Consider the following 21133-nt stretch of genomic DNA (forward strand, 5'->3'; position numbering starts at 1 on the left):
CTGTGTCACACCACTAGTACCACCGCAATGAGGAAATTTCATCCGCCCAGGATTGCCAACCTTAATCCCCATTTCACGTGGAGCCAGCCCTGGGCCTAGCCCTAATTTCTAACACAAATTACAGGTAAGATAAGCGTTTGGTGGGAGGTAGTATAATGGAGTATTAGGACTAGACGAGAGATTGACGGTAGTACTACTAAAGTCCTAGGACTCTTCAGGAAAACAAACTTACTGTTACACCCCCACCGCCAGACTGAAAAGCAGTAAAAAACAGGTATGGTCAGATAAAGTTTAAAAAAGTATATTTATGTAGCCCTAACAAAATAATCTCCCTCAAGACCCTCCCTAACCCCAACGATTGTCTTTGAAAAGTCCCAAAAAGCACCCAACTCCCAAATCCCACCCCCCAAAAGTCTCTAAAAAAAGGGCAAGGGACACTCCACTACTGGAGGGTGCTGGTGAATTTTGCGGCCAGGGCATCATACTCCTTGCGGAGGGTGGCATGCTCGAAGCGGAGGCCCTCCACCAAGTTCTTGTACCTATGGACCTCCTGCTCCAGGTAGGACATTCTCACTCCTAGGCGGCGCTGGCGTGCCTTGCAGCTCCTGTGGGGGGCAGCTGGTCTTTTTGCTGCTTGGCGGTGGCAGTTGGCTTTGTTAGCCCGGCTCCGTATCGCTGGAGCACTGCGCTGGCTGGCAGCCCGTGGGGTCACGGAGGAGGATGCAGCTGTCCCAGTCGAGGATGTTGTGGTTGCACCGGTCGACTGCGTGTCCTCCGACTCCTCCAGGGCCACCAGCCGCCGATATTCCTCGACAGTGGCATTCAGCCTCCGTTGCCGGGCCATTCGAGCCTGCTCCCTCCGTGATGTCGATTTGGAACGAGCAACTATATGAAGAAAGAAAGACATAGTCTGTAACCAATGCTCCTTAACATTAATAACACAAAGTGATTGAGCCGAAAGTTGTATCACAGTACAAGTAGCAAATTGAAAGCACAGTACATAACTATTGAGGACAGTATCTATCTAACCTCCCACTTCTGCATCCTTGCTCTAACATTAGTGGTAGTTTAATGAACAAATTCTACGACCACTATGGACTTCCATTACAGTCGACTATGACAGTACACCAGTCTTATTCTTCTTCTTCTCTCTTGTTTCGGAAAATTGGTACGTTATCTTATGCAAGCCGGCAGAATGCCAGCGCAGTGAACTTGCACCCGAGAAAAACAGACGCACACCATGATGAGTGAGACAGACTTGCGTTACTGTACCGGTCCAGTACATGCAAGTGGTGAAGCTATTACTTTTCTATTACGGGTGGCACTGAGAATACTCGGTTACAAGGGCTACTGCTTAATTAATTTACCTTTCACCCTACAGTGCAAATGAGTACTAGAAAAGGAAAATGAAGAAGCTAAATAATTAGATTATCTATCACTTCACATGGGATGTATTTGATGACATATGGGATGACTTTAGGTGCTTTGCTTATTATTGAGTGAACAGTGATACACCCACACATGAATGACGTACTACTACTAAACTAAAGTTATTAAGAGAGGTACGGAGTGTCAACCGTAATAACCGGATATATGCTGTGCTTGCAGTTGCAATACAAACTATTGCTACTATTCATGGTAGTATTGGACAAATTTACAATTTATTTTCTTTGCCTTCCCGACACTGGAACGGACGTGCGGGTACAGTGTTACATGCTCTTCAAGGTAACACTTAGTTCATCCAGTGACCATCTACTCTCTCTAGATACACATGTGCTATCTAAGAGTCAGATAATACCATGCTCCAGGCATCCATCCATTTAAAGTATATGCACACATACAGTTTATGTTTCACGCACCCAGGCTGTTGTCCTTCCACCCATCCTTGCTTCATCATTGACCCACTCATGCACCATACCATATTCTTTCCTTCCCAGCCACCTCGGGGGCCAAGCAAACACATATCATTCTTCTTTGCCAGCCATCATAAAATTTCTCGTCCTTCCACACTTACTTACACCCTTCTTTCGCTTTTTGAATATATAGCTTACCTGTGCCCGCCACCACCGTGTCAACCCTCACAGGCACATTGGTGTCGTCCGGCACTCGCACCGCCTCCTCCCCAGAAGTGTTGTCCTCCTCATCCACCACCTCCGCGCTGGCCCCGCCACCAGATGTTCCACCTACAAAGTAAATTTTTAGAATGTTAGAAAACACCACTCACTACTGTATAATATTTGGTCTAGGAGGAATAAAGAAAGTTAAAAAAAACGAAATACAATGTAATAATTTGTAACTGTATACTCTACAGTAAAAATGTCCCTTTTTCCAGGGAAGGCTGTTGTCTTGCTGCACTTTTTGGCACAACTGATGAATGCTTGCTTTTTATTTTTAACACACAACACTTTTTCTCCTAACAGAAGCTTGACTTCTAAGAACACGATCAGGGTCAAGCTCAAGTTCAAACCAGGTGAGAGCTCAGCTCGACCACAAGAAATGTATCCAATTAATCGTTAGCACTAAGCACTTTTCCATTTTCAGTTAAACGTTTACTTTTATGACAAAGTTGATTTTAATAAATGTGTTTAGTTTTAATAAAGCTTTTAAACTTAAATAGACTCTGTGGTTTTTGGTCCTCCAGACTAGAGTGGATGAGCTGAAGGTTTTGGAATTTTTGCAAGCATGAGTGCCTCTGACACTTCTTGACTGTGACTCCGTACTCTTGCCCTGCGTAGGATAATCTAATGATCATTGGGGATCAATCATCGGTGACTTAGGGAGCTAAATGACTCTGCCACACTATCTAGTCAGTAAGGAGATTGGGGGTCTTCAAAGTCTGATATCGCTGAGGTATGTGGAAAGAAAGTCTACCTGCGCCTATTATAATTGATAAACAATGCACTATTTAGTGTTCATAGTTCGGTTTGTGCAGATTTGTCCCTGCAACAGTAGTAGAATGGATTGTCCTCCTATCCAAAACAAAAGTAAAGTAGTATCTTATTCTTTCTTGGTGGTCATTCACCTTTTTATTGTTGGCAATTGTCAAAGCATAAACATTTAGAAGACTTGAAAAGACATTATGGACAATCCCAGAGGACTGCACTCAGTGCATAGAGCTATTGCTGACTAGAATGGGAGTCCAATGGAATTGCCAAATGTGCAATCTTAGTTAGCTACACACACAGACTAATAAGAATAATCTAGTAATACCACAGGGAGTCATAGTCGAGGCAGGATAAGAATTTAGATCCAGTCTACAAGAAGATCAAAGACGATTTAGAAAAAATCGAATGAGGAACGCTAGGAAAAAATAGGTACTCTTTATTAAAATTAAAACTTACTGGGGCCAGCAAAGGAGCCCTCGCCTGCCCGATCCTGGCCTGCATCCTCCTGAACAGCACCCTCCTCCTGTGTCCTCTTGCCCTTGGGGGGAGCTGATGTACAACATGAAAGAAAAAAAGACCAGAAAACATGGATGAGATTTGTCAACCAAATCAAACATTTCAAAAGAACTATAACAAAATATTTTGGAGAAATAGCAAATAGATAGACAACTATTCCACGGGATATATTGACCTATCTCATGTGGTATACTACGTTATTCGTATTGCCTGATTTGCGGACCGTTGACTTTCAAAGTTCCTATGTAACTCAATAAACAGACTACTAAAAAGGTTTGCCTAGGCCTGGCAGGCAGAAGTACGCAGCACGCAAAGTGACAGACAAAGTCCACCCTGCTTGCAGATCAGTGAATACTCAAACTATCAATCCACCGACCACCACCACTATTTCTTCTTATAGCCATGTGTCTAAAGGAAGGACTGGACTTCAGTCTGTTGGGGCTGATTTAGAAGTCCCTTGCGGCTCATTTTCCTCCATTGTTGCGTGACTTTTGTGACGCAGCGGCAGAACAAAAGAGTCGCCATGGTGCGACGTATATATTTTAAAAATACGCATATGGGAGATGCATCACGTTGTAAAGCCCTGCACCATCAGGGGGCGTTCCGGCGCAAGGGAGGGCGTTCTTGCGCAGGAACGAATCCTAAAAGTGGCTGAGGGAAATCTACAAGATGTCAATCAGTCACTTTTAGGACAATGATGCGTGACTCAAACCCTGCGCCTGCTTGAAGCCGAGATACGGCTTGATGCAGCATTGGGGAGATAGGGCACCCCAGAGCATTGCTGGAGCTGCGCCATCATTGGCGCGCAACTCCAGCAATGCGCCGCCTTTACGCCACAGATGCGTAAGGCTTCTGTGACGTTTTGGGCCAATGGGTGGTGGTGGCATGGCGCACAATTACTGCCGCATCCCTGCTACTTTGCAGGGATGCGCCGGTAATTGAAAATATGTCCCTTAGTGTCTAGCATTACGCAGTTCTTTACACTACACTCATACATAATTTCTCAGGCCAATGAAATGAACACAAAATACAAAACAAATAGGCATAGTAGCAAGCAAGGCTACTGAGAAGGAGAGCAGTGCACCTGAAATGCATAGAAGATTTTGAAATATAATTTAGCTAATGTAATCGGCAGCATTATTGCTCTTGGTAAAGAACAAACATGTGCAAATAACAGAGCCGGATAAAACAGATTAGTGATGAAATAGCTAGAAATGGCTAGTACTACTCACCAAGCCGGGGGAACTCTACGCCGAGCGCGTCCAGCAAGTCCCGTTCCCGGTCCATGACATCCGTCCAGCGGTGGGTGGCCTGGTTATAGGTGCGCCGGACCCCAGAGAGCTTAAACATGGCCCGGCACACCTTCTCCCACCGCTTCCGGCGCTCCCGGATGCCATAGCCGGTTGCGATCTTGCCGCCTCCCAGGATCGTCTTGGGGAGGCGGCGCTGGACGTGGAAGATGAGTGCGGCCACCTCCTCCGCGCTAAAGATCTCCCGTGGCATCACTTGCTCCCCCCTCAAACGCCCGCACGGGAGCCGGGCACGGGGTGCGGGACTCTTCCCCTTCTCAGGGTGCTTCCCGGCTCCCTTTACCATGGTCTGGGCAGAAATGAGTTAAATAATAAAGAAGAAATAGAATAGGGAAGAAGAAAATAAAAGAGTTTAAAAAAGTTGTTTAAAATTAACAAAAAGTAGCAGAAAACACAAAAATATAGAGCTAGAAAAATAGAGGGATAGATAATAAGTAAAATAGATCAAATAAACTTCAAAAAAGCAAAGGATGGCAGAGATTCAGAGAGGATACAGAAAGCATGCCCAGAACCATAGCAATGAATGAGAAACAAGATGGCCGCGCCCATTCACGACCGCGTGGGTAAGTTCGCGCGAGATTTTCCTCGCGATCACGCGCGAAATTGTACTAGCGAGCAGCACACTTAGCGAGATTACACATACCGGCCGGAAACCGAATTACGTCACGCAAACAAGATGGCCGCGCCCGTGTACGACTGCTAGGGTAACTTCGCAAACGTATAGCTACAAGCGCCTTGCGAACACGCAAAAAATCACGCGAACATACACGCCACAAAAAAAAATTGTATTCGCACGGATTCGCGCCCCGCAAATCGCGCGAAATTGCAGAAAAACGATTTTTGCTAAACTGAAAGCAATCAGCAGGTGCAAAAGTTCAAACTTAACATTAGTAACCATTCACTCTAGTGCTTCCTGAGGGGCCCCTCCAGAGTTCAGTTGCCTATTTGCAACTATTCCATGACCCTGCTATGACCCAAACAGCAGGCTCATAGAAAAGCTACAAGTAGACCATAAAGGTCCAGTGAAAAAAAATTGCACTGCAACAGAAAGCAAATTACAGATAAGGAAGGAAGCGGGTGCCAGCCAGACTGGAAGTTTCAAAATTACTGACACATTAATCACCCCCAAATTAATTCATGGCAGTTGAAGAAGGGCAGGTGTGCTTGCTTTCACTGCAACAGAAAGAAAATTACAGATAAGGAAGGAAGCAGGTGCCAGCCAGACTGGAATTTTCAAAATCACTGACACATTAATCAACCCCAAATTAATTCATGGCAGTTGAAGCAGGGCAGGTGTGCTTGCTTTTTTTCACCCCCATAATCTACAGTGATAAACAAACCTAATGGGTGGCAGTGAGGATGTACCAGAGGGTGGCATGGGTGTACCAGAGGGTGGCAGTGGTGAAACAGAGGGTGCTGTGAACCTGTGATCATAAACCAGACGTAGAAACAACATAGTCGCGGCCGTTGCGAGCCGAAAAGTAAGTTCGCAATTGCGAAATGGTCCACAAATCCTCGCGAACGCTCGCCAACACAAAAAACGTAAAAATCCACAAATCCGCGAGAGTTCGCGTATTTTTTCGGATTGCGAATCCGTAAATTCGCAAATTCGCGTACGCGAGATCCGCTAGATCCTCCCATGCTTAGTAGGCGGAGTGTCTCCTCAGCCCCAAGAGTTCCTGGTGGGGAGAGCAGCGTCTGCATAGACAGTGCGCTACTGCGCAGGCCTGGTGTGGTGTTTCCCCATCCTGGGAGTGGGCGGAGTGTTGTCGAGGAAGCGTCAGCCGGTGCGCAGGCCCAGGAGTGAACTTCCGATTGCCTGAGGAGAGAGGGGCGGCAACGAACGGAGCCACTGCTCTCCCGCACCTGCTCCGTAACGCCGCTGTCGGAAGGTCGGAGAAGCCGAATCGAGGAGCAGCTCCACAGAAGAGGATCCCGCAACGCCACTAACCCAGGGCGGCCTCCCCTCAGTGCCTCCCCTCACATCACTTGGCCCACGAGGGAGGCGCTGCTGGGAAAGGAAGTCTGGCGCTGAGAGCGGGGTGGCTGTAGCCGTGCAGTAACGGCAGGAGAGACCCAAAACTCTACTGGCCTCAAGTAAGGTGGTAACTGGGGGCTGTTGTGGGGCCAGGAATTCATAAAGCGAGGTCCCAGTCAGGAGATCTTATTTTCCCCTATTTGAGTTCTGGAAGCTCAGCGCTGGCAAGACAGGGGAGTCTGAGGCTAGGAAGTCGCCCGGACTCGTAACAAAGAGAACTAGTAAAGTAAAGGAGGGTGATTGAACAAAAGGAGTTAACTGTTCCCTTTTAATGTTGAAAAAGACTGAGACTGTTGCTTGACCTTTTTCTTTCAGAGGTGGAAGGGGAAGAAAACTCTCGCATCTCTCTTGTCAATCACCAGAGTTAACTTAATTCAGCTGATTGTAGAACTTAATCTTTCATCTGAATCCTTGTGATTACTCACCTGTGCCTGAGAAAGAGTCAAACCCTACCTACGAATGTACCTGACCAATTTATGGTACCCGGGGTGTTCCCAGGGAGTTAAGAAACAGTATACTGCTAAGAATTAACTGATTGTCAATGATTATATGTGGAACTAATGTTGCGTTGAAACTAAGATACTGCTAAGAATTGATTAGTTGTCAAACATTAAATGTGAGATTAATTTTGCGCTGAACCAGAAATTCTAATGAGAAACAAAGTGGGAGTGCACAAATAGAATTTTTATAAAAACAGCCGTATTTTTCTAATTTGGTGTAGTGTCGTTATATTTGAATGGATGAACGCTTCATTACTGTGAGGGTGTGACGCAAGCTTAACATGGTTGACCTCTAGTGTAGTACTGACCTGGTGCCAGGCTACCCTATGTGACTTGGAGACCCCAGGTCCAACAATGGGCATACCCAAAATAATTTACACCAATGCTCCACTTAAATATATTCAGTTCAATTTGCTCCACCATACCTATCTTGCACCTGTGCACATAGCTCGTATGTATCAAAGCCATTGCTGCTTCTCCACATAGGCGGACTTCATACGTATGGTTTGGTTCTGCCCTCTTATCAGTTTTTGCTGGGACACTAGATTACATGTCCAAATCATGAGTTCCCCCCTTCCTAAGGATGTGCTCCATTGCCTTCTGGGCCTCACCACGTGCACAGTCGAATGGAAACCCTCCAACAAATTTGTCAACCTGGCCCTGATCCTTGCCAAATGAAGAATATCCATGAGCTGGAAATCGGCACTCTCCACACCCTTAACGTTGTGGTTCACCGATCTTCCTTCTGCAGTATTGGCTGAGAAAGACTACGAAAACTAGGTGCCTGGGCTCTTTTGTCCAACTACACCTCCAGATTGGGAGCAGTACCTAGCTGCTGTGGAGGCCAAATCTGATGAACTACCACCCTGTCTGACTTCCCTGAAGGCTATTCCACCTGTAGACCCCTTCTTGGCCCTGACCAGCCACAGTTATTATCACAACCAGGAGCGCAGTTACCACGTCCGGTTCTGCAGGGGGGGCTCTGGGAGGTGGGAACCTTTGCCTACTGACCACTGTGTAGAGAATTTGTCTTGTTCTTATATCACCTCCTTGCAGCAATCCACTCTCATGACTCCTTCCTTTAACGCACCTTTTGTGCCAATTTGTTTCTCTGCCCTTATTGAGAGCGCTGGCCTCTTCCTTCCCTGGCCCTCCCACCCCTGAAAGCCCCCGCAAATTCTCACTCCTGCACACTCTAATATGATCATGTTTGTTATGGCAGTTAGTACCAGTGTTCCATTAATGGCTTGACACTGCAAGGCTATCTGATAGAACCATGGACCAGGATGAAGGATGTATGTTTTCGCCGTAAACCTCTTTCTCTACTGAAAATGTTTATGAATGCTATCACTTTTACATGTCACTCAATGTGTGGACATTGCTATTTGACAGCTCTTGATCCTGGTATTATCTTTGCGTTTGTTTTTGTATGTCATAAAAACCAATAAAGACTTATTGAAAAAAAAGTTAGATTTATCAAGTCATGCAAGGCTACCTTGCGTGGCCAAGAGTGGCTTGGTAAATCTAGAGTTATGCAATGCAGCACAATTCGCGGCATTGAGGTACTTTGCCTTTATGGGTGGAGCGCGGATGTTCTCATGCATCCACCCATAGATTTGGTGCATTCCCAGATTTACCATTAGTGAAACAAGAGGAAATATCTTTATTTCTCATTGTTTTTTTCCTTTTTCTATAGAAAGAGTGAAATGCCTCAGGGGATTGGTTTTGTGTGGGAAGGTGCTCTTTCCTGCACACAAACAATCCTGTCTGCAACGCATGTACCCTTGTAACATGGTGCACGAATACCCAGTAGCGGCTACTTCTAAGTGCAGGTGGTTGGGTGAGGGTGGGGAAACATGGGGGAGGTAATACAAAAAATAAAATGTAACAGACTTGCCTTGGTGCTGCTGGGTGCTGCCCCCTCTGCTCCGTGTCCTCTGTGCAGCAACAGGAAGTTCCCAGCCTCCCAGAAATAACATGTCCACTCACAAAGCTGTCTTAAGCAGCGTTGTGATTGGTCTGAGAACCATGGATCGGTGCTCAGACAGGGGCTTGGAGGCTTTGCATGTTCCTCACCAGGCTTTGTAATTTAGCCTGTTGGGGAAAATGCAAAGTGCGCATGACGGTTTGACCGGCCCTCTTGGGCCAGCCAAACAGTCATGCCCAATTTAGAGTGTGCTTTACACTCCTCCGTGTAATGGTAAATAAGGCACATTCAGGCCATTTCTCTTTCATGTAGTGCAGCACACAAGGTGGGTTGATGCCCTGCGCTGCATGAAAGCTTGGTAAATGTGACCCCAAGTTTATTCTTCTGGTGTGGCCTTGTGTTGTCGGACTTGTGGAAGCGAAGGAATGCCTGTGTGCTCTGAGCTCCTGGACCCTTCACAGACTCGTAGCTGCACCCCGAACCTCAACCCTACACATGTTGGATTTTCCAGTGCCCTCTCCAATAAAGGCAACAAGCAGCTGACTCATGAGAACAAATCTTTACACAATGTCACATGATGTCAAACTCCTCTAATAATCTTCCTAATTTGTAAATTGTTCCTTCCATTTGTGTCAGGTCCGTTAAATGCAGTATGCAATCTCACAAGGCTGATGTGGTGTTAGTTTCCAATTATTACACTATAAATTTCTTGCCCATCATAAATTATCTTGCTATTTACTGAGCATCAAATGCCAGAAGTCTAATTAACTGGAAGAACAAATCCAGAAAGCAGGTGGTAAATATTTCGTTCCTACTGAGGTTTAATGGCATGCATTCTTGCTAACCCACTCCTAGCCCAGCAGGTCTGTTTTGAGCTTCCAAAGCTCTGTAGGTATTGACGATTTCCAGCATTCCAAAAATATCAGGACTGCAGCTGCAACATTTTCAATGCATCTACATACCCTGTGAAAAAAATGTCTATATATTGTCTGGATATTCCTATTAGTACAATCGGCGAGAGATTGGTCAATGTTTCAACTCACTCACTTTGTAACTAGAGCTGTGCCGAGAAAGCAATGCTTTGAAAAAAACTCGTCATTATTTCTCTCTTTTCCTCTGTAAATTTTTTCTGCAAATACTTTAATTTTCTGATTTTCTAACCTCATAAAAGCATTTGACTTTTCTATCTGGAAACTTAAATACTTGTAACAAATGTTAAAAATAAAAAAAAATGATAGCATGCACTATGCAGGCTGTATACAGCTACCACTACCAGTTAGCTGTATCTTGCCAGCGCTGAATTGGAGATCCTAGAACCTGGAAGAGCATGAAAGGCTTCCTTTGACCCGAAGCATTGCAGTATTAGTCTACTGATTATGTTGCAAATTGATCTACGGCATTGCAGTATTAGTTCACTGACTTTGTTGCAAAATAGTCAATAGTTTTACATTGTGATGTATATTTGTAAGAAGGGAGGTGCAAAAGCTCAACATGGCAGTTATGTTGTTTAACCCCTTCGCTGCGGGGTGTTTCCCCCCGCTGTGCGGGGGAGAGGGGAGCCGCGTGCGGCGCCGCCGTGCTGCTGACGAGGTCAGCTCGTCATGAGGCACAGCAGAGCTGCCCTCATAACGAGCTCAGCTCGTCACGGCCACACCCGTTTTTAGAACATTCAGCACAGCGGGGAAATTAGCCCCGCGTGCGAACGTTCCAACGGCCGTGACGAGCTCAGCTCGTCATGAGGGTAGCTCCGCTGCGCCTCATGACGAGCTGAGCTTGTCAGCAGCACCCATGTGGTTAAAGAATTCTCTTCAGTAAGTGACACGAAGCAAGAAGAATCAAGAGACTCTGACACTACACGCATTCAGGTCTAGTCCAGCTGTGTCCAGCAGTTCAACTTGCGCTGGGATGACAGCTGAGTGCTTTGGACACTGATTAAGGAGACATTGTAGAGATCTAAAGGTCACAAGTTTGAAACCTAGACTGTTAACTTGGTTGGATACAAGGCTTAACCCAGAACCTGCTTGACATTTGTGCAGAACAAGTTCAACACACAGTTTGTTGCTTTCCATGTACAATAGAACTTGGCTCTCTGGTGGCCCTGTACCAAACAGCCATGTGCAGTGGGGTAATGCACAATTAGGTATGGTGCATGACCTTGTCACAAGCAAAAGACTCTATGACCAACTTCTACAGCCCATTGCCAAAGTCTGTTTGCAGAGGAAATTGGCTGCAGAGTATGGGGGTGGGCATGACCACAGACTAAGCACTTTGCTATGTCCAACGTCTGCTTCGCACAGTCGAATTGCATGTTGGCTGCATGTGGGTGGGCCTACTGTGGGTTGGCTGCAATGCTTAATTGAAGGTAGTACCCCATGCCCGGTTGCTGCTCATCATGGCAAAAGGCCACACTCATGGAGGTTGACCAGAGTGAGGCTTAAGATAGTGGAATATAAAAACACAAGGGAGTTGAAAGTAGTACATCATAAAAAAAAATGTCACTGAAAGAACTTTTTCTGAGGCATAGTTATGGCTTATTGTGCTTATATGGTGGGATGATATGCAATGTCACTAGTGATGTCATCAATGCAATACAATGCGGTCGCCAGTAGATAGTTATAGTTAGGACCATATTTCCATAGAAAAAACAGTTTTTTGACTTGCCTATTTGCGGAATCTTCATAAAAATTTCCCAAAAAGTGTCATTGTGAGTCATGTTGTGCAGGGAAGGTTGCAGGGCGATCTGTGAAGCATGAGCAGAGAAAAAAAGGGTCAAAAAATGACCCTTTTTCCCATATTAAATCCCACAGGACCTTCTAAAATGCCTACTGTCCGAACTGATGGACGAAATGCCACTAAATTTGGCAGAAAGGTGGATTTGGTTATGCAGATCATGCTTTTATATTTAGGTGTAAATCCATTCAGTAGTTTTTGAGAGATTAAAGGAATTCAAATTTGTATATCTGTGGCCAAAGATCCTTCGCCAATAATTGCGAAAAATGATAAGCTCATGCAGGAAAGTGCAGAGCTCTGATTGGCGCCCCCCCCCCCCAAAAAAAACATTAAGAAAAAGAAGAGGGTGTAGTATAGGAATACCATGACCCCCAAGCCTTGCTGACCCCAGCAGGGCAAAAAAAGTATGTTTTAAAAAATATATATTTGCTGCAAATTTGCAAAATTTGAGAATATGTGGCAAAAAAGTAAAAAACAACAAGCACAAGCTCCTGCGCTTATTTTAAAAATGGCCCGGGTGGGCGGTCCTGGGGGCACTTTTTTAAAAAAAAGGAGAGTGTGCAAGCGGCTCCCTCCCTGAGGTTCTTTGAGCACCAGGGACTACCACCTCCCTGTGGCTTTATTTTAATTAATGGAGGTGGGCCACATGGACCTGGCATCTTTGGCATGGTTCCCCCTATCTTTTTGCTTCTACCTCCTGTATTTTTGATGCTGTGCTGGATTTCGTTTTTGCTGGTTTAGATGCTTTGGGGCACTTTGCCACTGCTGTTCAGTGTCAAAGTGCAAGTGCTCCCTGTGTAAATTGTTATTATGATTGGTTATCCATGATTGACATATTTCAGTCACCAAGAAGTCCCTAGTAAAGTGCACTGAGTGTGCCAAGGCTGGTGATAACAAATGCTACTAGTGGGCCTGCAGCACTGATTGTGCCACCCACATGAGTAGCCCTAAAATGGTGTTTCAGGCCTGCCACCGCAGTGCCTGTGTGCAGTCTGTGAACTGCCATGTCCTCCTGGTCAGAGTCCCCACTGGCCAGGCCTAACTCTTCCCTTTCTGTACACATTGGTCACCCCTACGGAAGGCCCAAGGTACCCCCTTGGGCAGGGTGCAGTGTATGTAAAATGGAGAGCATGTCCTTGTGCAGGTGACATGCTCTGGTAGTGAATTACAGCCATTTTCTTTTTTCACTATTGTAAGGCTATCTTGCCCCATAGGCTATCATGGGGAATGCTGGTTACAGTGGCTACCAGCATATCTTCCCATAGGAGCAAGATAGGACATAAAAGTGTGGTATCCCTGAACTCAGAATTGAATAACACATCTTTTAGGAAAGGTTGTTTTTAAATTCTGTGTTTGAGAACAGCACTTTTAGAAAGTTGCTGTTCTCTTGTGTGACCTTTCTGTGTGCCTTGGCCTGTTTGTGAATTGACTGTCTGGTTTGTGAGTGATAGGGGCCGGGTGGCTCCCAGAGTCTGAGTTGGCCATCCCTGGGCTGAATAGCTCCATCTGCATCTAGAGTAGTGGGAGGGGGTAGCACCTGGGTCTGAATAGGGTTGTGCCTGCCTTCCACAATGCTGGCTCCACCTCCTGCTGGGCGGCTGATGACCCTGCCCCTCTCTCTGAAAGGAAGGGAGAGGCCAGGAAAAAAAAGTGCTCAAGGAACACCCAGAACTGGTGCAGACCGGGCTCAGAGCCCTCCTGCACAAAGGGATCAATGACTTTTAGGGATATAAGTACAAGACCCCTGACTACAGAAAATTAGATCATCCTGGAAACAAGATGGAACCTCTGCCAAGATGAAAGCTGGAAGACTGAAGAAGAAGGACTGCCCTGCTGTGTGATGCTGGACTGACCTGCAGTTGCTTTGCTGCCTAGGAGAGGGGAAGGACTTTGTTTTTGCTTTGTCCCCTTACTTAAAGGAATCTCCAAGGGCCTGTTGTGAGATGTCTCCCTGTTTTGAAGTCCCAGGAACAAAAGGACTTCACCCCCAGCTTCCCTGAGCTCTGCTGAGAGAGCTCTGTCCTTCCTAGAGTGCTTGGGCCAGTTGTGGTGCCTCTGGAAGTTGTACTTGTGCTGGGAAGCTGGAAACCAAGATTTGAGAGACTTTGCTACAGAAATGTTATTGCATCGCTCACTTGCAGAGCGCATCCCCAACAGCGCGAGGAAATTCCCGCCGCTACGAAGGTCGAGATCGTCGCAGCACCTGTTGCTGCTGCCGGAGACGCCGCATCCTTCGTTTGTGGAAAGATTACCATCGCTGCGAGCATTGTCCCAGAGCCTGTCATCGCTGGGTGAGATTGCGGCACCGCCTGCTTGCGGACCACATCACGTCGCTGCGAACATCGTCGCAGCCCCCACAGATCATCGCATTGTGCCTTTGCGAGAACAAACTTCCTACGGAACCTACGTCATCGCCTTCCTCCCCATAAAGACAAGATTCGTCGCAACATGCCCGCTGCTGCAGCAGGACTGTCGCCAACGCCTCCCCATGGTCTCAGGAGCAACGCATCGCTTGTTTTCCATCGCACTAGCTTCTGCTTTGGAACTTTGTCTCATTTAAAGGTACTGTTGGCTAAATGTGACGCATCTGTGAACTTTTCACGCAACTGTGGATTATTTTATCGCAACTTTTAGAACTCTTTCGCAACCATATTCTTGAACTGTGTATTTTGGATTTTTGTCGTTTTGGTCTTGTGTAGTTTAGATTAAATACCTTTATTTTTCTAAACTGTTGTGGAGTCAGTTTGTGGTGTTTTCACTGTGTTACTGTGAGTATTGGTACAAATACGTTACACATTGCTTTTGGATCAGCCTGACTGCTTGTCCCAAGCTACCAAGGGGGTGAGCAGAGGTTATCTAAAGAGTGTCTCCTCCTTACCCTGACTAGTGGTACCTACCTCTGCCAACTAGAGACCCCCAGTTCTAACAGTGAATGTGTACGAGTGGTGTATCAATGACTGAGTGGCTGTGTGAGTAGCTCTATGAGTGGGTGAGTATGTGTGCAAGTGGCTACATGGGTGACTGAGTGGCTGTGGGATTGGTTCTATGGGTAAGTGAATTGGAATGGCTCAATGAGTAAATGAATGGGTGTGTATGTGGATGTATGGGTAAGTGAGTGACTGATTTAATGGGTGTATGGGTATGTGAGTGGGTGTGCGAGTGAGTGTATATTTTGCATAGTAGTTATCTGTGTGAGGGGCTGAATAGGTGAATGAGTGGGCAGGTGAGTACTTATAGTGATGTGTAAATTGGTATGTAAGAGGTTTTGTGCATGAGTGAATGGATGTGTAAGTGGCTGTATAAGTGAGTGACTAGCTGTGTGAGTCACTGTATTGGTGAATGAGTAGATGTATGAGTACCTGTGTGGGTGTGTGAGTGGTTATGTAAGTGGCTGTGTGAGTGGACGTATGAGTGGCTTATGGGTCTGTGAGTAAGTATGTGAGTGAGTGGCTGTATGGGTCTGTGAGTGTCTGTGTGAGTTGCAGTATGGGTAAGCGAATAGTTGTATAAGTGAGGGGGTATGTCAGTAGTTGTATGGGTCTGTGAATAGGTTTGTTAATATTTATGTGGCTGTTAATTGATGTGTGAGTGGTATTGTGGATAATAGTTTTTTTTCAGTAAAAAAGATATATATATATATATATATATATATATTTATATATATATATATATATATAATAGATATTACCTACTGCCAGTCGCCATTAGGTAGGACCTAGTTTCCATGGGAATAGTGTTTTTTTTACTTGCTTACAACTTTGGTGCAATTTCACAAATCATCAGAAACGTTTCCCAACTAAGTTGCCAGGTTTGTCTAGTTCTTCAAGGAAAGTTTTGGAGTGATCCATAAAGTGGAGGCTGAGAAGAAGGGGAAGGGTAAAAAAATGTGTGTTTCCTATGCAATTTCTAATGGGGGTTTTGAATACGACTACAGCCTGAATGGCTGAATGGAATTACTTCAAATTTGGCAGAGAGGCACCTCTTGGTCCAGAAAGAGCCCTTTGTGTGATCTGGTGTAAATCCATCCATTAGTTGCAGAGTTAATAAAGGAAAAACAAAATTGCATACCTAGGGAGGTGCACCACTCACGGATTCCCTGCATGGATTCATGAAGTCACGTACCCTCAGCAGCACCATGATTGGCTGACCACAACCTGAGTGGGAGGTTGCCGCCACCATTTTAAGTATTGAGGAACCGTCCCGGACCCTTAAAATATATTTGCAATATTATTAAAGGTGTCAGGATAGAGGTACCCTGATCCCATGGTTGTGTTAGAGGAGTGTCAGAGGGACCTTTGTTAGATACGAAATTGAGTTAAAACGTTTCGTTTTTCCACTTGGGAAATCCACAGATACACCGCAGAGCTCAACGTGGCCCCGTGTAAATCCACGATGGATTTGTGAATCTTGGCAGAATTTGGGAAGAATCACATTCAGAGCCACTCAGATCACCACACAGGCCCTCTTACACCCACTCACAGACCCACACAGCAACTGACACATCCACTCATAGACGCACAAAGAGACTCACAGACCCACTCACCGATGCACACAGCCACTGGCACATCCACTGACATACCCCTGCAGGCACTCACACACCCACTCACATACCCATGAAGGTACTCACACACCTACTTTCAGACCCACACAGGCGCTCACAGATCTACTCACAGACCCATGCACCCACTCAAACACCCACTTAGAGACCCACACATTCACGCACACACCCATTCACAAACATATGCAGGTACTCACAGAACTGCCACTCAGAGTCCACCAGAGGCACTTTCATACACACTCACAGGCCCACACAGGCATTATTATACCCACTCATAAAGATACCAGCCACTGACACACACAAACAGAGACAAACACAGGCACTTATAGACCCACTCATCCACTCACATACCTACGCACAGACCCATGCAGGCACTCTCACACCCATTCAGAGATCAATGCAGGTACTCACAGAACCACCCAGATTCCCACAGAGGCATTTTCACTCCCACTCACAGACCCACCCAGGCACTCCTACACCCATTCACAGACACACACCGACACTCACACACTCACAGATCCACACAGACACTCACACATCCTCTCACAGACCCACAGAAACACTGATACACCAACTCACATACCCATAAAATTTCTCACACACCCACATAGGTACTCACACAGCCACTGACATAATGAGAGAAGCATTCCCACTCCCACAGAACTACTCTCACACACACACACAGTTTCTCACACACCTACATCTAGACCCATGCAACCAGTCACACAGAGCTCCTCATACACTAGCTCACACATGCACACAACCACTGACACAGCCTCTCACACCCACACATACACTTCACACCCACTCATTTATCCATACCACATTCACACAGTGACTCATATACCCATATTACCATTAACACAGCCATTGACATACCAAGTCACACACTCACACACCCGCTCACACATCTATCTAGTTTGCGACACACCTACTCATACACCCACACAGCCAGTCAAATACCTACTCACTCACCCTGTCACACACTCACAAACATACTCAGTGACCCATACCACCACTCACACACCCAAGTAGAGATCCATATAGCCTCTTATACACCCACTCACACAACATTAAAACCACTGTCAGACTTACTCACAGGCCTATACAGGCACTCCCACACTTTCTTGATACCCATAGAGCCAGTTGTACACCTACTGTATTAAATGTGTTGTTGTTTTACATAAATGGTTTTGGTTGAGGAAATATGTTGCTATTATGTGTTGAATGTGTGCTTTTGGTTTGAGATCCACAGTTCTCAAAATACTAAATTATGACCCACAATCTACACTATCACCATTTTGGAGGGAAGGAGTACCACAGAGGAGACAGTTGCAATGAAATGAGCCAGTTTCGAAGATGAATGGGAGGTAAAATGGAGGACAGCAAGTAGCATATAAAAGAAAATATTTGATTGGATAGTGGAATTGTGCATGGAACTAAAATTAGGTAGTCATTTGGAGAATAAAGTAACTACATTTGTAATTGTTTTTGAAAAAATAAAAATAATTATGTTGTTAGGGATGTACTTGAAATTGCAACCAGTCAACCACACCAATTTACTTTGAAGCTAGTATGCTGCTTTCAGAAAGTAATGTGTACTTTTGACCTAGTGGTAGGCAGAGAGTGCTGTTAACATGGTCACGGAGCTAATAGAATATGAAGAAAGGGAACAAACAATGAATGCACTCCAAAACTCAAAAAGAGTGATCTGGAAATATTGGCAATTAGAAAATTAAAATGCAATCTATTAATAGTGGATTGCTAAATGTTTCTATGGGCTTTTGTGTGGATCCACTGCAAAGTTATACGAAGGGCTGCCCTGAGCGTCGGGGTAGATCTGTGGATTCACAGAAAAAAACAACCAAATTGGGCAACCCATCTGTGGGCGTGCAATCAAGCATAAATAAAGGAGTTCTTGTGACCTGATTATGCCCCTTTACCATTCAAGCCTTTGAGGAAGAAGTACACTACTTCGAAACGAGTCAGGCATCAGAAACGGGACAGCTGTTGAATGAAATCGGCAGGTTGGGCGGCGATCATACCTATCATTCGTGCCGGCGCAGAGTGCTCCTTGCTTGTTGGGCACCTTTGGAGCAGTGATCTTAGGCGGCAGCCCTGCCGCCAAGGAGCACCGCCCCGTAAATTTAGGGGGCCACGCAGACATAATCAATGAAAGTCATGTGGGCAAAGGGTAAGGATTGAGAGCAAGCTCGGCAGGCTGAGGCCCATCTGAGGGATTTAACTAACAAACAGTAAGAATAGTGCACCCATCTGAGGGAAGAAACTTACCAGCACTACCATCCCCATCATGCACTGCACAGAACTCATTGGGGTGGCCCATCTGTGGGCGTGCAATCAAGCATCAATAAAGGAGTGCTTTTGACTGGATTACCCACCTTTACCTTTCAAGCCTTTGAGGAAGAAGTACACTACTTCGAAACGAGTCAGGCATCAGAAACGGGACAGCTGTTGAATGAAATCGGCAGGCTGGGCGGCGCTCATACCTATCATTCGTGATCGCACAGAGTGCTCCATGCTAGTTAGGCACCTCTGGAGCAGTATATATATGTATATATTGCGCTCAAAAAACTTCTCCGTGAAAAAGAAGAGGGCAGCACTCAGGAGAGTTACTATCAGCGTGCAGTTTATTCAGCACAGACAAACGTTTCGGCAGAAAGCCTTCGTCGGTGTCACAGCCCATAATTCAAAAACACACCTTAAATCCAATCAAGTGGTTAGTCATGAACATCAACAAGGGACTAAACCCTCAGCAATACCAAAGGCGCCATCTTAGAGTGGTTTTCTAAGAGTCAAAAAACCATACAGATCTGAACCATGGATTGGTTAAATCAAATACGCAGAGGGCAAAATTCAATAATGCGTTCCAACAATTACACAAAAGAAATAAGGCCGTGGATCGGCAAAGGTCCCTTGGATGAGAAAAATAAACAAATTCATAACCACATACAATCAGGTGCTAAAATTATACATAAATATGTGCAAAAAGGAAGTGGCCTACTTCATATGAGCAGTCAAAGTGGACAGTGTTAAATACTATGATTCAACCATAATTAAGAAATATAGAAAAAAGTGGTTAAATAATCAGTCCTGCATCACAGTAAAACAGATACCCCACGTCCGTCCGGCGGGAGATAAGCAAAAGGCTATATACAACATGATCATAACTACACAGTAAGGAATGGACGAATTAATAAAGTCCATTGAATCAAAGTTTGATAAGTGTAGAAAATGATCTAAGTCAAATTACATACACAAACATACAGATACTAGCACAGTCTAAGAGGAGTGAGATTCGATACGAGATATATATGATATATGTACACACAGTATGCTATTGGATATGGAAAAGTATATACGTATATATACATATATATACCCATGTGTATATAATTATGCACACGATATTTTACAAAGACTGTTAATCAGCCTGAGTATATAATATACCATGTAATCAAAGCACAATATGTACATATATACATATATTTACATTTAAACATTATCGCATTTTCATAGGTTGGCCAAGCTTTCGGATAGATATGCAAGATGTTCTAGCATATAGATGGTATAAAGGCATAACAGAATGACTCCAGACTTATTTCCTGCTCTATTATTTCCCCAAATGAACCACCATATCCTCACCACTATTCATGCCCTTGGGGAACTTAGTAGACAGATCGATTATATATCTGGACTCAAGACGCCTGAGCCTCCTCAACCTGTCTCCACCCCGGGGATTGGATGGGACATAATCCAAGCCAAAGTAGCGCAATTTCGTTCTGTCCCTTTGATGATACTCGGCAAAATGCCTCGCTACTGGGTAAGTGGGGTCCACTTTGTCGATAGCCCTCTGATGTTCAAGCACTCTCAGTTTAAGTTGGTTGATGGTACTACCAATATATCTGAGACCGCATGGGCATATCAGACAGTACACAGCGTAGGTGGTACTGCAGGTGATAAACTTATTGATTTTCTTAGTTATACCTGCATCAGGGATATCATATTGCAGGACCCTACGGCTGTTGCTACACGCTTTACATTTCCCGCATGGGAAAAAACCACTCATGGTTTTTAAAGTGTTGGTATTACTTTGAGTGGGTAGGGGTTCTAAATGACTGTGTACTAGCGCATCTCCCAGAGACCTCGCCTTGCTAAAGGTCACCTGGGGATGTGCAGGCATATCCTCTCTAAGTACCTCGTCTGTGAGCAAGATGTGCCAATTCTTGCGCATCAAGCTCCTCAGTCTGTCAGCACCTGCAGAGTAGGGGGTAATCATTCTAAAGACATTCCCACTGTTCTTATCTGGCGGCCTTGCTTTTTCAGCTAACAGCTCAACTCTCGAAATCGTTCTCACTTTTTTCAATGCATTGGACAAAAGTGGCTCATCATAACCTCTGGATCGAAAGCGAGAAAGACATTCCGAGGCAGCCGCCTCGAAATCCTTATCTTGGGTGCTGTTCCTTTTGATTCTCAAGAGTTCACCATAAGGGATACTCTTGACAAGCTTCGGTGGGTGGGCACTACTTGCAAACAGGATAGAGTTTCCTGCCGTCTCTTTTCGGTAAAGGGACGTTTGGACTCGACCTCCTTCAATGTGAACCCGTAGGTCCAAATAGTGAGCTGCCACCCCACTAATGGTCCCGGACAG

Source organism: Lissotriton helveticus, chromosome 4_1 (genome assembly GCF_964261635.1).
Source record: "Lissotriton helveticus chromosome 4_1, aLisHel1.1, whole genome shotgun sequence".
NCBI classification, from domain to species: domain Eukaryota; kingdom Metazoa; phylum Chordata; class Amphibia; order Caudata; family Salamandridae; genus Lissotriton; species Lissotriton helveticus.